The sequence below is a fragment of the Haliotis asinina genome, chromosome 4 (assembly GCF_037392515.1).
Source record: "Haliotis asinina isolate JCU_RB_2024 chromosome 4, JCU_Hal_asi_v2, whole genome shotgun sequence".
Taxonomy (NCBI): domain Eukaryota; kingdom Metazoa; phylum Mollusca; class Gastropoda; order Lepetellida; family Haliotidae; genus Haliotis; species Haliotis asinina.
The window spans coordinates 39,917,959-39,936,970 of record NC_090283.1 but is presented as its reverse complement, the minus strand read 5'-3'; positions in this window follow the sequence as shown (position 1 = coordinate 39,936,970).

The following is a 19,012-nucleotide window of genomic DNA, read 5'->3' as shown; positions in this document are numbered from 1 at the left end:
CCATTTATGTACGCTAATTGTTTTGCATTTGTGCAGGGTCAGGGTTTTCAGGACCAAATCACACATTACTGACTGAAAATTGTAAACCTGAAATTTTCATGTCATACTCCAGTCACCTGACAAGGGGGATAACTGAACGAACAGCTTTGCTGTGAATGAAATTCATAAAGTGATGCATTCTCAAAACACCCATTATTTTTGGATCAACATTCTGTCCCATATGTCGACAATTGTACATTGAAAGTACAGTTCCACCTTTTTGAAGAGTACAGATAATCTTTTCAAATATTTGTAATATACCTCCAGGGCTTAGGTTTTCGAAGCTCTCTTGGCGCTAAGATGGTCGTATGTGCTATACATTAACATTACGACTGTCTTAGCGACAATTAGTGAGCCTCGAAAATCTGGGCCCAGGACAAATTTAAGATAGTCGCATAAGGTCACGTTTAAATGGAGAACTATTTATTTCAAGTCTGAAGAATGGTCATCTATTGTTCTGCTCTGACGCACATTCTGAGTGGGTTAACCGAATCTATTTATCTAGGTTCGTTACATATTATAACGTGACATCAAACGTGCCTTACCCGATCGTGCTTCACTGTAGATACCTTTGTTAAGGAGACAAGATAGTGTTTAGATGAAGGCTAAAACGAATGCATTTTCGTTTCGTGTTTTTTTTCTGTCTACAGCGTAGCAACACTACATATACGTTGAATTGCGAAAAAAGACTTGGAAAATCATGAATGATCCTCTCGAAAACAGAGATTACACAATGTGTTCTCGAAAAGGATCGTGTCCGCCCGGAAGCTCTTGCCGTTCACAGAATTTACATACCAGAGAAGATCCGGGTTTGATCTGTATTAACCCATGCTTGTACCAAACGACTAACGATATGGGGTGGTCAGGCTCGCTGCCTTAGTTGACATGGTTGACCCAGTTGCGATGCTCACGCTGTTGATCAGTGGATTGACTTGGTTGACCCAGTTGCGACGTCCATTCTGTTGATCAATGGACTGACTGATCCAGACTCGATTATTTACAGACCGCCACCATATAGTTGGAATATTGCTTAGTGCGACATTAACCTGAACTCACTAACTCACTCACTCACTCACTCACATAATTCGCATGACATGTAATATTATATCATCTATGTTCTGACGCCGTACAGACATATTCCTCCCATGTACACAACCATACGTGTACAATAATGGAACAGAAAATATCGCTATGGTACATTTACTGATTTTATAGAACTATGTAGAAGTGTCGAGGTTACAAGTAAAGCATAAAGTTATGTTTATTTCGCAGCACAATGCAGGCAGGTTTAACCAAAGAGATATCTTCATTAAAAAAGAACATGAATGTGCAAAATTAAGTTTGCGTAAGATGTGCATATTCTAACAGTAATAATACATGCTTCAAGAGTTTGATTAAGGATATATAACAAAAGGTATTATCTTACCTCACACACAAGTGTCGTCTTCTGACTGGCTAAACGCTCACTAAACACCACTTACAAGTACGGTACATTTCAATGTAACCCAACGCAAATGTCAACTCATTCGGTGTGTCGTGGTAGTGCTGCTTTATCTCGAATAACATTGAATTACGCATAATGCAAGGAAATTACCTATGTTTTGCGAATGCAAATGGATGGAAGGAAGATAACTCTAAATCTGCTTTTCGTGTCTACAAAATATAGCTGTGGCTAAGGAAATATTTGTCTCACATTCCAATAAATACATTTTGACAAAACTTTCAAATGTGGTCCCTGTGAATATTAAGAGGGGATATTACACCGCGGCAACTTGACTGAGACAGTATCAGAGGGAAAAACAACAAAATGGGAAATTCGACTCACACAGGTTGGTTGAAGGGTGCGATCCGATACCGATGCTGCAAACAGTTCAAAATCCCTGAGGCTCGAGCATTGAATCCGAGAAGGGACATTGTTGCGTTGTCGCATCGTCGCACGTAAACTTTAAGGCGTTTTTGTCACACATCTTAGAAAGGGTGACAATGCGACAACTCCCCATAGTTTGACCTTGAAAATTGTCGCTGTGTCGCCCTTTAGAGGAATGGAAAATATTATTTAAAACGCGACATGCGACAATGCGACAAATGGGTGAAATGTCGTGTTGTTGCATTGTCGCGCTTTGGTTAATTTTTGCCTCATTCTGTTTGTATCTGAGACAATGTCCATTCCAGGAGTCCATACTCGGGGCCCATGGGTTGACGTGCCCTAGATGTTTGTTTGTCTATGTTCCTTGAGTCCGAAGTTACATCACCTCATGCCCCCGACCCCTCTCGTGACCAGAAAACAACTTGTAGTACATACAAGTTTGTATGGGGATTAATTTCCTAAACCAGCGTTGATATTTGTAAATCTGATTTGAATTTGGCGTGTACTTTATTTTGTACGTCAGTTTAGTATTATACTTAGTTACCAGAACAAAAGCGTTTTACAAATCTGACAAGGCTTTTAACAGCAGTCGCGACGAGCTTTATGTTGGATACATACTGCATGTACCACGACGCATTTCACATGTAACACATGCATACATATCATGCATGCAGTCATCGTCATTGTAAACGACAGTGGGTGTGTAACAGGTATTTGTCTTGCTAAAGCTGCGTATTCGTGATATGAATAGTAAGGATGCGACGAATATATCAACTAGCGAAAACATATTTTACACGCACATGTAAAACACATAAGTACCGAAATGGAGTTTGATATCATACGTCAAACTGTATTATCTGGAGGTGAGGTTACAAAACGCTAGCTGGCTATCTCAGAAAGATCGATATTGCCTTTATGTTGGTTTTCCATTCCAACAAGACGGAGTAAGAGGACACTAAGAGTCAAACATCGTTAACTTGGAACTTGGTTCTTCTTATTTTTACTTGATGAAGAACAGACAAATATGCATGTTGCAGCACCCGGGTGACATACATTCCTTTTTACTACAATTCTTGTGCACGTGTTGAGCGAAGTATCGGAGATATCATAAAACTTTAGAACTGATTTCTCATTTCCATGCTGATAACTGCTGATACGTGTAGTTATTAACCTTCAAAGTAAAGATGAACCAAGCTTATGTACACTTTTATCATTCTATGGAAACATGAGAATGGTGAGAATGGTATAGGTACCTTTCTATTTCATTCGTCGTTGCTACAAGCGACATCATACATCTTTTTTTATTTCTTATTTGTTAGTAATGTTGTAAATCTCACAGCTATGAGAACACCAGATTCAAGCCGTCAGTTCACAGAGATTGAAAACTGCTAATTCACAAACTGATAACCTTTCGCACCCCATGCAACAGTCGACCATTCACACAAAAGATAAAAACACACACAAAAAAAACAAAACAAAATGACACAGCATTTACGTTACTAACACGGCTGCCCCGGCGGATTATCTTACCTTACTTAAGGTACATAGCGTTCACTACATGAACGCTATGCCGCACCTCCATAGGCCGCAATGGTGGAAATCTTTTGTCGCACTTTCGCGCACTCGTTACGACTATTGCGCACGAAAAACTTATATGAATGGCTTCTTTGTACTTATACCTACATGTGCACCCTAGTTTCGTTATCAAAATATTCCAAAATATCTATTTACAAGCCATCAAACATCTCAGTCGATCACTCGCAAATGAGCGGCGCCATTTTAAATCACGTGACGCGAAGGGATTCCCTCCCTAAAATAGTAACACACGTGTTCCAAACCTCGATGTTTGTTTACAACAAATGTTCATACATCTTTAGATAAAGGACTTTCATTCCCAATCAAGACTGACTGACCACCCAGCCCTTTCAACAACTGTTTTGAAAGGAATTGCTCTGGAGTTTTCACTGCTTTCTTCAATATTCATTATATTGGATCATTGCTGCCACCTTGACAGTGCATTGGTGTTTCTGTACTGCTCCTAAAAGTTTGACTACAAAATATAGTTTACTAATAAGACATATTGAATGTAGGAATTAAATTATTAATGAGTTAACGAATTAATTATCTCTAAATTCCATTTATGCATTCAAAATAAATAAAAAATAAAATGTTCACATTTCTACTGCCTTGAATATCACTTCTAATATTTCCATCTTGTGTTAGGTTTCAAGCACCCACCTTCACCCATGTTTCAATTATAAACAAATACCAAAACAAGTGCATACATCTAAGAAACAATTGAAGGATCATTCAAATTACAGCACGAAGGCAAATATAATATTTAAACTCTTGTTCATATATCATTGATGAAAAAGGTTTTTATTTCTTAAGTCACTTATATACTTCAATGAAGTCTCAGTTCAGAAAGTCAAGTATATACAAATGCTAACATGAGGTGGATACATCTAGAAATTAATTGTTAAAAGGTTAGGGTATTTCAAATTACTTCACAATGCCAAATATCATATTTAACTCTTGTTCGCACACCACTGGACAGAACGCTTTACTTGTTTGGTCAGTTGAAGAAATTCCATTTGCAAATATGACAGTACCCCTTCCTTTTTGACAGCATACATAGCAGGATTTCCAAATTATCATTGAAGTATTAGTTCAGAAAAGTATACTTTTCAAGGTGCAAATTTTATTGACTTATATTGAGAACTTTAATAATGATAAGTATATGAAATTGTACATGAAGTTTATTCTGAATCAAACGTTATGATTTCATGAAGTTATGGCGCACTCATCAATATTCCCCGCAATGGCAAAAGTGTCTTCATGAATATGTCTACGAGTTATGTTTATTTAACATGTTTTGGCGTGTATATAGCAAAGTGGAAACAACACACACACACACACACACACACACACACACACACACACACACACACACACACACACACACACACACACACACGCACGCACGCACACACACACACACACACACACAAAATAAAAAATAAAAAACAAACAAACTTGTCATGAAAACGCAAAAACATTTTATTCAGAAATCCAAGGCTATCAAAACCAGTACACCGCCAGATCTATCTTTGTGCCAGTTTTGGTGAAGGAATAGATAACGATTTTAAAGACAAATGTGCATTGAAGCACGGACGGAGTCCATTTTAGTTGCCAGGGATAAAAATGTTTCAGTGCCAAATATATAATGACTACTTTTCATAACAATCTTTGACAGCAGCCTTTGATGCAGAATGAATGCCCTTACCCTTGTTTTTCGTATCCCTAACTTAACCCTTTTTAGGCTTAGGGGATTTTCCACGAGTATACATGACCTGGTGTTTTCTCCCTAATGTTTTTTTTTTTTTTCAATGTGTCTCTCCATGATCATTTCGTTTCTGGAGCATAGTTCTAAAACCGCTATTACTTTTCAGCATAAATTGGAATAAATATGGATCAGAGTCTAAAGTAGTGCCTTTAGCTATTTGTGGATTTTTTTTTGCATTTTCCTTTTTCTTGGCTTTATGGAAGCGATTGGACTAAATGAAAAAGAGCAGGGTCTGTCAGTCTATACTGGAAACGAAAGTCTCCGCACAATCCATTTAATTTTTCAAGAATGTATGAAATTTTGTTGTAAACAAACAGCGAGTTGTGGAACACGTGTGTTACTATTTTGGGGAGGGAATCCCTTCGCGTCACGTGATTTAAAATGGTGCCGCTCATTTGCGAGTGATGGACTGAGATGCTTGATGGCTTGTGAATATATATTTTGGAATATGTTTATAACGAAACTAGGGTGCACAAGTAGGTATAAGTACAAACAAGTCATTCATATAAGTTTTTCGTGCGCAATAGTCGTAACGAGTGCGCGAAAGTGCGACAAAAGATTTCCACCATTGCGGCCTATGGAGGTGCGGCATAGCGTTCATGTAGTGAACGCTATGTATCTTAGCTAATCTTACCTCCGATATGAATGTCGCTTTCTGATTTTCTAAGCGCTATTCTATTATTTTCAATGTACACCGCTGGGAATTCCGAACTCTTCTGGTGCTTCATGGTAGTACGTTTTTACGTCGAATAACATTTGAATCACGCATCAAGCACGGATTTTATCTGCGCTGTTGGGAACCAATGATATGTGTCATCCAAGTCAGCGAGTCTGACCACCCGACCCAGCGGTCGCCTCTGATGACAAGCCTGTGTTATTGAAGATCAATGATACTAGACCGGATCTTCAAGGGTCGTATAACCGAAGAGTCTAAGGTCGAGGGCTTTAATACCAAAACAAGAAAGAGGTCTTCCCGAAAAACATAAACGGAGAATTAAGAAGGCAGCACAGCGAAAGGTGATGAGGTGTGCAGTTACTAGCAACTGTGTGACGTAATAGTTAATCTTACTAGAGAGACAACCGGAACTTCAAAACTCATGTCCCATGTCAAAGTGTTCATTAACGCATCACAAAAGACGAAGGACTCTAGATCCTGTTTTGGAAATAGAACTACGGCACCGCCATTATAATGTCGTTAATGCCGACATAGCTGTATATGAGAGGATCAAGATACGTCTTCAGCCGAGGCGGAAGCCTGTCAGAGGAACCCCGCAGAACAAAAATACTATTGTACCTGATTCAGAAAAAAACACAACCTTCCAATAACTTCCTGTTTGACAGCTTTTACCTACTCCATCATACTTCCGAGCACGTGTAATACAGTGCACTTCAAGCTGGGGATTGTGTGCCTCACTCTGAGAATGTGGGTTCGAATCCCAGATGGGACATATCAAAATCTGGAGGTGAATGAAATGCAATACCAAATATAACGTATGTTGGGATACATATATTGTCATAACTGCTATTCTGACAATTCGTTTTGTGTGTCAGTACAACAGCAGTATTACTTTAAAACCGGTCCAAACCAGATGGAATTTGCACGTGTCAAAATACACCTGCCGGTTTGAGGTCATAACCTCGAGGCAGGTGTTTAGTTCATGTACTTACCTCAGACCCATGGCCGATTCCTTCTTTCATGAGAACACTCACGTTTACGTCCATCTTATCTGTACAAATTACCTTTTTGATTTATCCATAGCACCTGTAAGGATGGTTTAGTTTTTGTTAATAGTTCATATTAACTGCTATTTGCATACTTATTTCACAACTTTTGTTGATAAAGCCAATACATTATTTCTAGGGATTACAGTTTTTCAGCTGGACGTGCTAATTGGTCTGGAAATATTAGTGCCAAATATACGTTTGATTCCCGCTTTCAAAGGCAAGCCTAACATGCCATGCAACTAAGCACCGATTCAAAACCTTCATTAATTTAAGGAATCAAAACGGCACAAAAAGAAACGGTGATATGAAATATATTTGTTGACAAACCTTATTTCCAAAGGAACCGATTGATGATTAAATACACTGTATCTTGATCTGGACTATGAATCGCGAATGTGCCAAATCTTTCACTCTCGAATGAGGGTAAGGATTGTATGCCCACATGTGCGACAGGCAGAGCTCGATCAGTGTTCCTGCGGTTCGAATGGGTCACAAAATGTAGTTTGACGCCGCGTTTAGCAGTATTTCAGACGGTTGGGGACACCAGAAATGACCTTCAAACACAGTTCCGATGTGGTTTATGGACCCCGGGTCTTGGAGGAGACGCGCGAAACGCCGCTCTTGCGGTTCGATGTATAATTGTAATGCTTATTCCCTTTGTCAAAGATTTTACTTCCCGAGATCAAATTTATACTCCTATGCAGTCAATTTATGGAAACAGAATATGTCTAAACCATTTAATCAGGATACCTCTGGTTGCATTCGTTTCGTCTTATCTTTTAAACACAAGGTGCAAGATTTAAGTTTTGTTAAACAACCATTTCACATTATCTACATTTGTCACCTACTCACCTATATTTTTCTTTCTCTGACAATCTTTAAAATGTCAGAAAAGCATGGTCTTGCGGCATATATTTCCAATTATATATTCACGTCGGTGCGTATGTGCGCGTGGGTTGGTGCTTTTTTGCGGATATACGTGTGTGTCCGCTTTTTGTCAGTGCAAACGTTTATGGTGCAAGGTGATTGAAGCTTTTCAAAAATAAATAGGGGATAATGAACTTTCAATTTGGATAGGAAGTGTAAATGTTAACAAACGTTTCAAGGACAGACATCCATTTCCCTGTATTACCACTCCTAAACTCAGCGCATGATATGCACGTGCACAGCGCAGTAGCATGGGGTCCCATTCTTGGTTTTGACGTTTTATCAAGAAGGTGAAGAAATCACTTAGAACATTAATTTTGACACTGATCTTGCATCACACATTTGTTAGTGTTCGTTTCTAGTCGTTTGGTTTAAAATGAAAATTGTATACATACAAATTACATGCCATATACCAAAAGCGACCACATTTCAAATAATTATGGTTGTATGGAAGTGCAAATTGTGATGCACTCTCAAAACATTCGATAATATGATATCAACCCTGATTGACTCCGTTAAACCTCCTAAATATTTTTGATTGTAAGTAAAATACTGATGAACCTATACCTTTTTTGAAGCGTATATAAGCCGTAATTTCTATATATACACTGCTATTTCTTTACACATAATAAACTTATAAATAAGTCTGTATCAAAAACAATTTTGCATAATAAGTGTCTATACATTTCTAAGTTATTTCAATAATTTTGCAGTAAACAAAGATTTATATATTTATATATATTTATATATTTATTTATATGTATTCTATGAGTCCTGTTAGCTGTATAAATTGACCTCCACGTGTATTACGTCGTCATAGCAGAACGAAACATCTTCACACATCACATTGATACTCCGAACTCATTCACCTTATAGAGGAACGGAATATACACACATCACATGTTGGAGAATTGATATGCTTAACTCACATTACATAGGAACAAACTATATATACTTCACATATATGGGAATTTAGACTTAGCAGTGTTCGAAATAACCGCCTGGCCGATGTTTGCTCGGGCCTGTCAAATTTTACGAAAATTTTTACGAAAGCTAGTGATAATTTAGGAGCTGATTCTGTTTCTGTTAATTTTAGCGACAACATGGTCCTCAAAGGAAATACTCAATTGCACATTATTATTCCCCCCCCCCGACACCCCCCCCCCCCCCTCACACACACACACACACACACACCCACCCACCCACCCAAAACAAAAAATACTAAATCGTTAGCAGTACCGTCATTGGTCTGTTCTGGAGTGCCAGAGTATGTCCCCTGGGATTCACCACTTGTTAAAAGCAAAATCCTGAAGGCTAAGGAGAGTTCTCCAGCCCCAGAAATCTGAGAAAGTCAGAGATGATGAGCAGATAGATTTACATGCTTATGAGGCAGAGGATGGTAAGTCCCAAACAGCTCAAGGTTCTGGCTGTTACAGCTGCCATGCTGGCAATGGCAGCCTCTCAGATGCAGCCAATGATTGTGTGGAGGATTCTTCCTTAAGATAATTCATTATGAAGATAATTATGCACCGTAACGCGTTTGCGGTGGTATTAAAATTGACACCGTCCGTGTGCGTAAGTACACATTTTTCTTTTCCGGAGCAGATCTTTAAAGCCAATTATTGTTTCTTCACAATACATGACTTTGTGGGTGTCACTAGCCTCACTAACTAGTAACAGTTTGAATTTGCTCGATCACTGCAGTCGTAACTCACATTGCATAGGAACAACATATACTCACATCACATATACGGGAACGTATACTCTAAACTAGACTCACGTAATACAGGAACGACATATACAGACATCAGATATACGAGAATGTATTACGACATCCAACTCACAGCATGCATGAACATGAGCGAAACACCACGAATGACACATGCAGGGACTTATACTCCCTACAAATCAATATGTTCATGTATACGCCGAAACAATACATACTGTTATTCTATCCTCATAATGAAATACTGAATAATGATCTTATTGTCTCACACTGGACGAAAAGTAGTTCCAGATATAAAACTAGTTCATTTAAAATCCGAACCCGGGGGACCTAGAACAGTGATGTTTCGTTCCTTGGCTAGCCAGACACATATATGAGATGCACCTGAACAGCAGAGCGGAAAGAACAACAACTATGCGCACCCTTGACCCCATGGCAAAGAAGAATGTCTTCATTAACACATGGTATATACACTGAGCACAGACAGCTTGACCGGAACATAGGGACCATATAATGACTGGAAAGCATATCGGGCAAAAGCAGTTGAAGTAATTAAACGACTTCCATTGTGCCGCCATACATTTTTTACATACCTTATGACATTACCGTTTTTGTCTGTAGATGTATCTATGTGAGTATATGATAATGTGCAAGTCACCTGTAAGCTTTTTACGTTATTGCATTCTAACACACAGTGCTGAAGGATGTTGTCAGGAAACCTTCATGGGGGTAATTGTTGTGTATAGCGCCGGTGTGCTCGCTACCTGGAGAATCTGTTCTCGCGGTCAGACACGCTCCTGATACACGCTGGTTAGTAGAATAACAGAACAAATAGTACTATCAGCAGTTGGATGACGCTCTTTCACAAGTGGTTGTTTGCTTAATACGAGAGCTCAAGCTTCCAGAACAGCTGACGCATGGGACTTGTGGAAACGTGGATATAGCATGTGCTCCTTACTCATTCCGTAACAAGTAAGTATTGCGTTCTAAAACCTTCTGTCCTTGTAGTTGCAAATAATTGCATCAGTGCACATATTAATGAATAATGTTTTTTCGTTACGAGCACATTGCCCTGGTTATAGATTTATCAAACACAAAAAATACTTCGTAAATACATATTTCCTGATAAACTGTGCTAACAAACATTCTGAAGAAACAGATATTTTGTCGAGAAAATCGATATTGTCAAATACTGTACAGCCGCCATATAGCTGGAATATTGCGGCGTAAAACTAAACTCACTCACTCACTGTTTTTATCAGAGATTCCTTATGGATGTGGACAAGGTTTTGTGGCTTTTGTACAGAAATGGTTCAATTAGCCAACTAGCTTGTTGTCCACATCAATTACAATACGTATTTAATATTTTAAAAAGGCGAACTTTCACTTCGCGTTTCTTTATCCTGTGTATCATTGTGTGTAACAAACTGCGTCTATCAGATGTCTTGGGGCCACGTAGGCAATAAATCGAACGTGTATGCATGCAAGCATTGCTTTCCCATTTGCACCAATGTCAGGTAGAGTATTCTTAGCACGACACGTATGCAGCATTGTCAGTTTGCCAGGCTCTTTGTGATCAAACAACGTCAAGAGCGATATCTCTCTCGCCCCTGCCAGTTGTTACAACACAACAACTTACAGAAATGTGTGAGAGTCGGTTTGCAAGCAGACATACGTTGATTGACGTCACCAACAGTGAATGAAATTATATAATAGGCGTTATCTATAGCCTGTGCATCAATAAAGGAAGGTAGCGGATGAGGGTTGTGTATAAGAACAAACTCGCCCTGGTGGAGCTGAAGACAATCTTCATTGTGGCCTCCATGAGACTGATCAGACGAACTTGATGTTTACTTGCATATGCTGTTCCATAAAAGAATACTTACTCTCCTAGGCGTTTGGAGCGGTAGGAGAGCCTAGTGTTCGCTCTTCACGCCTAAGACCCGGGTTCTATTCTCCACATTAGTATTATATGAAGATCCAATTTCCATCGTGATATTGCGGGAATATGGCTAAAAATCTAATTGTATAATATTGTTTATGTATTATTCTGATTATATATATATATTGTTAACTATACTTTGAGACGACCGCTTTGAATGTTCACAAAACTGTAAATAAGGATAAAAAAACGTAAAACTAATCATGATAAAGAAACAAAAAGCAATAGATAGCTGTAAAATATATTTAGAAATTGCATGACCTTGTTTGTGATAGCTCAAAATACAAGAAATCAGTTAAAAATGTTTTTATGTGATTCTCACATAAAAAAATCTTTCCTCTGTATAACAGATAGGACATATTTCTGGAATTTTAGTGCAATGTATATATTATATAAGTAAGATGTTATATGCACAGATTTTTGGTCAGACTTCGGAACTGGATACATGGGGATGTGAGTTGACATTTTTCTAATTTTCGGGTAAAGCAGTATTTTAGTATGAGATGATACAAAAATCTATTTTGCTTTCCTATGGCATTTTGAGTCGTTTGAGCATGTAGTACTGCCCTGCTGTGGAAGTGTGACAGTCTGTGAAATATGTGTACAGTCAAACACTAAAACGAGGCTAAAGAGACACACACAGGTACGTCCGGTGCTCGACATATTTACAAAAAAAAATGAGGAATACAGGAGGATCAAGCTCTTGGTTCGAGACACTGCATGCTTATTGTACGAGATGACTAACGGGATCGGGAATGTGGGGCTCGCTGACTTGTCTGACACATGTCATCGTATCCCTTTTGCTTAGATCGATGTTCATGCAGCTGATCACCGAGTTTCTGGTCCAGACTGAAGTATTCAGAAGCCGCCGCAATATAGCTGGATATTGCTTAGTGTGGCGTAAAACTAAACTCACTCACTCACATCGAGACCAATTTTAATCCGAGATGACATGAGTCAGGCAAGCTTGCACTATTCGTCTCCTGTGTGAAATATAAAGTTCTCACGCTATCAGAGAAATTACGCATCGGTCATAGCTGAGTCGGAAACCGCTTGGTGATTTTAAACACAAAAATCCATACATTGCACTATATACACCGCAGGTAACGTGGTTGACACAGGTCATCGTATCGTATCTTTAATTGCTTATATCGATGCCCATGCTGTGGATCACGTGATCGAGTGGACTCGAATGTTTACAGACCAGCGCCATACAGCTGGTATATAGCTGACTGCGGCGCCAGAGAGCTGATCCAGAATTCAACATACTGACGAAATAGATAAATGTAAACCGTACTAGTGTGAAATACATAGTAAGGAAATGATATATCCACTGCAGCAGAATTTTATCTGGCATAGCTGTATCTGTTTGCTTGATCCCTGTATCAAATCCGCCTTTATATCATGTTGACATTTCCATAATTTATAAATAATTCATGAACGAAAACAATATTAAGTTTCTAAGTAGAAAGTCACGGCGTCCTCTAAGTACGTTCATTTTACACTCAACATACCTCTGACGGATGTCCTTGTAGCGTGTGGAATTGATTTTTACGTACATATTATGTGATGAACTCGTAAGAATTATGCATGCAGAAATACTCCATACTATTACTTTAAATCGTTGCTTCTGTCATCAGGTTTTTGCATTTTATTGGTGACATTTAAGAGATACTCATCATCGACATTTTGTTGTGAAAGTACTCATATGAACAAGAGATTTGATACACTCATGGGGATTTGTACTTTGGACCACTAACGGGATGAGAAGATTGAATCTTATTTGCAACGTTGTTTTAGACATCGGCCTATCTTGGTAACCAAGCTTGCCTGACAACATGAACTTCTGTCATCAGATAAATGGTACTCTGCTGTACCTCAGATACCAACAGTATTGCCAGTTTCGTGTCATGTCAAGCGATCTGATTCATAAATGTTCATAAATGGTGCAGCTTGATAGGTCTCAGTGTCATAAATACCATATGTATAAATACATATGTTTTGTCATAAATTCCATATATTATGCATATATGGAGACCGTGTTTAGTGATTGTAAAATTTATTATATTGTCATTGCGGCTCTACGTTTCCGAGGATAGGTTTACAAAATATGGAAACATATGTACTTGTAAGCAAAACGACATACTAATTTATACGTTAAATCACTAAAGATGTAATTATATCCTAGCACTGCTGGCGCGTAGACATCACACCATAAATTCATCATTAAAGGGTCAAATAACACTGTTCTTTTTGCGCATTACAAGGTGAATAGGCACAGAACATCGTTGATAGATACATTACATGGTTGACAGGCACATTACACGGTAGACATATTACACGGTACATATGTACATCACATGGGCTATAGGCACATCACACGGTGGACTGGCACATTACGTGGTCTACAGGTTTTGCATATGACTGATAGGTGCATTTACGTGGCAAATTGCATGATACACTGACGGACTGCATGATGATTAGGCACATTACATGGTCTGTGGGCACATTGCATTATGGTAGATAGGTATGTTTTATGGCAGATAGGTGCGTGGCATGTTATGCAAGCAGATTAGGTGATGGATAGGCACATTACATGGCAGATAGACATATTATATGGAAAACTGACGAGCAAAAGAAAGTACACAGGTGCAAATGTAGCTGCGATCCCAAATTTGCCTTCTAGCAAATATAATTATTGAAGAACATTGATTCTATTGGACGTAGCCTGCATGGTTCATTTGCGAAAATGAAACCAAAAACATTTGTACGTGTCTTGCGAGAGTTTTCTCAAAATTGTAATTAGTGTCCCATGGACGAGCACCTTTCATACTGAGGGAATAGAACCTGTTTGTTGTGATAACATTCACTTTACAAAAATCGCACCCAGGAATTGATGGTATTTAGGCACATTACATGGTTGATATGCACATTACATGACAGACTGACACAGGCACACTGCATGAGTGATAGGAACATTACCTGATCCATAGGCATATTACATAGTAGAGAGGCTCATTACTTAGTAGATAGGCACATTACATAGTAGATAGGCTGATTACTTAGTAGAAAGGAACATTGCATTGTAGAGGGGCTCATTATTTAATAGATAGGCACATTACATTGCAGAGAGGCTCATTAATTAGTAGATAGGCACATTGCATAGCAGAGAGGAACACTACATGTTTTATCAATTTATGGCAAGGTAGATAGACACATTAGACGATGCAGAGACACATTATATAGTAGGTAGCCGCAGTACATATTCGGCTAGCGAATTACATAGTAGATACATGATATGGTAGACAGGCACATTACATTGTACATGGGTAAATTACACGTTGCCTGGCGTACTATACTGTATACGTCCCCACAGAACCACACAATTATACTTTAGTTGGGCTAAATGAGAAAAAGTTAAATGTTTCGCATGCAGCGGCGCGTCACCTTTATTTTGTGCGCGTAACAATTTATACCCCCCCCCCCAAAAAAAAAAAAAAAAAAAAAAAAAAAAGCTTGTCTTGACCGTTTCCCGATCATACATTTGCCCACTGTAAAAATGAGTGTTTGTAAGAACGAACGTGACTGAATTTACAACTCATCGATATCAACACGTGCTAAACTTCCCAATTCATTTTTTTTTTCTGAGAGAAAAAAAATAAAAAAGTGTTCCTCGCTCGTCACTTTTGTTTTCTATCAAAAATTGCAATTAAAGTGCTCCCGCCCTCGTCACTTGTGAAAAAAATGTGCCCGAGAAACATTTAATTTTTGTCTATGCAGCCTCACGTGTTATATCTTAGCTCCATCTAATCTGACACAAAATATCGAACATAAAAAAATCTGACATGCACACACACACAAACACAACGAAAGAGAGAGAGAAGAGGGATGGAGAGAGAGAGAATAAAGAGAGAAGCGAGAGGGAAAGAGAGGGAGCCAGAGAGGGAGAGAGTGAGGGAGTGAGAGAGAGAAAAGAGATGGAGAGAGAAAAGAGGGACAGAGAGGGAGAGAGAGATTGGGAGAGAGAGACCCCACCATAAGGTTCTTTGTCACAGCACGCCAGTTACATCATATCCTGTCTACGTCGTGTGGTAATTAAGCAACAGGTTAACACAAGATCCAGCATCTAGAATTATACAATAGTATTGACATCCTTGTTATCGCCTGACAATGCACCTGTAGCATTATTAACCTGTATCTCCTATAGCATATTTAGTGGGATTACGGTTTTACGCCAGTAAGGACAGTTGCAACAAATGTTACTACAACAATGATCTTTAGGTTTTATTTTTTATTGTTCTGAAATATTTTCCAAATCTAATTTATCTTTCAGTTGAAAAAAAAATTGATATCACCAAACGACAAGGGGACTTAATGGTCACCTGGGCTATGTGTACGTTAAAAGATGACGTCACAACATGAAATGAACAATTTAAAATCGAACTGTGACATTGCTCAAATACAGATTTGGTGCATGATATCATTCAGTACTGATTAAAGTGGCGCGTACATACCGTTGAAAATACACATATGCAAATATTATACAATTTATTGTTGAAATTTATGTTAAACAATACTAGTAAATAGCAGCACACCAAGTTACCATATTTCCTATCTCAATATTTTATTCTGTTAAACATTTAGGAAATAGAAGTTTCGTTAGCACAGTTTGGTAGCGTCACATTTCATGATTAATACCAATCCTCCGCAATGACGGAGTACCAATTAGTACCATTCCAGTGGTTTTCTGAAATAGTGCCCATGGCGACAAGTCAATCAATAAATGGTAGTACCCATATCAGCGTTGTCCAATAGCATGCCTAACACATGTCCACCAAAGCCAGTGCTGACCTCTGTGCTGATTTCCTCGGCAGATTCTCGTTATCGACCATGAACTCTGTTATGATGTCTCTGTGTGAATCCACGTGACCTTCACCTTTACTGTCACCGCACTACAGGATCACCTGTCACGTACAAACAGCGACTATAGCTATTGCATTTTGCAGGCAAGTATTGTTTTAACGAGCATACATAATGCATGAAGTTATCTGATATCGTATGGGAACATGGTGCTATATGTTTGAGAGACATACGTGACGCGAGCTTTACCGGACCTCCAAATGGACTTAGTTTGCATTTTATGGGCGGAACGTCATGCAGTCACAAAGTGCGAACGTGTATTGACCTGTTAATTTGGTGATAAGGGTTCTACGTCGTCCATCTCCTTATCATGAGATTTTCAAGATACCCTCAATACGTTTTGTGGAAGTTTAACGGCCACATGTCTTCTTTCTCCTTATGGATATTGTTTCACAAGTCCTGGATGCCGATGTAACGCAGTAACCGTAGCATTGTATGGAAATAAGGTCAGTATATTTTTATCACGGTGTAATATATAATTCCGAATTCATCATTTGCAATACGAATATTCTGTCATATTGTTCATGATGAAGCGTTTGCTCCTCACGTGACGTCACTATACCAATATTCTCTCATATTGTTCACGTCACTGTACCAATATTCTCTCATATTGTTCACGTCACTGTACCAATATTCTCTCATATTGTTCACGTCACTGTACCAATATTCTCTCATATTGTTCACGTCACTATACCAATATTCTCTCATATTGTTCACGTCACGTCGCTATACCAATATTCTCTCATATTGTTCACGATCACGTCACTATACCAATATGCTCTCATATTGTTTATGATGATGCGTTCGCTCGTCACGCTGGAGACCCGGATCAATTCCCCACCTGGGTAAATTGTGAGAGACCCATTTCTGGTCTCCCTCGCTGTAATATTGTAGGAGTATTGCTAAAAGCGGTGTGTAAAACTAAACTCACTCACTCATGTTAAACAATAGCTGGTTCATCCATCTAAAGTGACGCTAAGCCACGCACATGTTGTTCTCTGATAGGCATGACGAAATATCATCATCTATATATATGTCTCATTGGCGTTTTCGCTTAGTGTACCAACAAGAAAAAACGTATATATTACATTACAGCAAGTGGGAGAAGGTGAAAGGGTTCAGGTCGGTTCTGTTCGATTCCAGCAACAGCACATCACGACATAAGATAGAGCCGCGTCACATTCTGCCCATTCGGAAAATCAAGCGGGGGCCGTATCCAAGGTGCATCAGTGTTGACAATATGGCGGTCAGTCATACTGATGACGATCGACTTTGTGAGAAGAGATAATGTTGAAAAATGGACTGACACGCTGAAAAGCCCTCAGGTCTTCGTTTTCACAATGTCGGTGTCTTTCTACCTTGCTCGATCGCGAGTTACTTCCCTTACTCTATCTTATTAGTTTGTGAAGTCTTAAAGAAAATCTGGGTGTGTAATTTGCAACAACCACATGAATTAATCAAAGAGATGCAAAGTATGTCACACTGGCCATGTACATTATTACGTTGCCTCAAGAGAAATTAATGATGATGATAACATGTACATTTATTATGCGCTATTTTCCATACGTTGTGGTCGCCCAAAGCGCAAACAATCCGATTATCATAATCCCGGATAACTCAAGCTGCCGGTTTGACGCTGAAAGGTTAATAATCACATGTCTATCTGAGTAATGAATTCATTTTGTTACCACACAATCTGGTTAGCATGAACAGGAACAACTTTTGAGGGAAAACCAGCTTTCAGTTTGTACTGCTGAAATAGTGTTCTGAAAATATATTGTTTTAACATGGCACTGCATGACCTCACAGGAATATCTGTCAATGAAAAGAGGCCCCATATATGGCAAGGAAATGAAGCTCCCCGAAACCACATCGTGACTGCAATTAAGTAAATGATCTCTGTCTCACGTGCCAGAGCTCATGTGGTAGAATAGGCCTTCTGCAACCCATGCTTGCCATAAGCGACGATGCTTGTCGTAAGAGGAGACTAACGGGATCGGTTGGTCAGGCTCGCTGTCTTGGTTGACACATGTCATCGGTTGCCAATTATGCTCATGCTGTTGATCACTGGATTGTCTGGTCCAGACTCGATTATTTACAGACCGCCACCATATGGCTGGAATATTACTGAGTGCGGCGTAAAACTAAACTCTCTCACTCATTGATATGTCAAATGTCCAACTGTCACTGGGACATCAGTTTAAACTGACACATCTTATGTTGTTGGAACCGAGTACAAAGACATTTTGTTTAACACTTTTTACAATTAGTTTAGGAAGTAATTATTTCCAAAATGCTGAAGGTTTACGTGTCATGTTTATTTTGAAGGTGACATTTTCACTGTTGTCCAAACGCTCCTTGTTTTCTGTCAATCATCTGCAGATTGTTAGCTCGATACAAACAAACACATTATGTGCCAAGGACACATCCAAGCTGGGAACAAATTGCGTCTCGGTGATGAGATGTATACGTGTAACTGGTGTAACAGTTCATGTCCGCAGGCTTTAAAATCGCATGCAT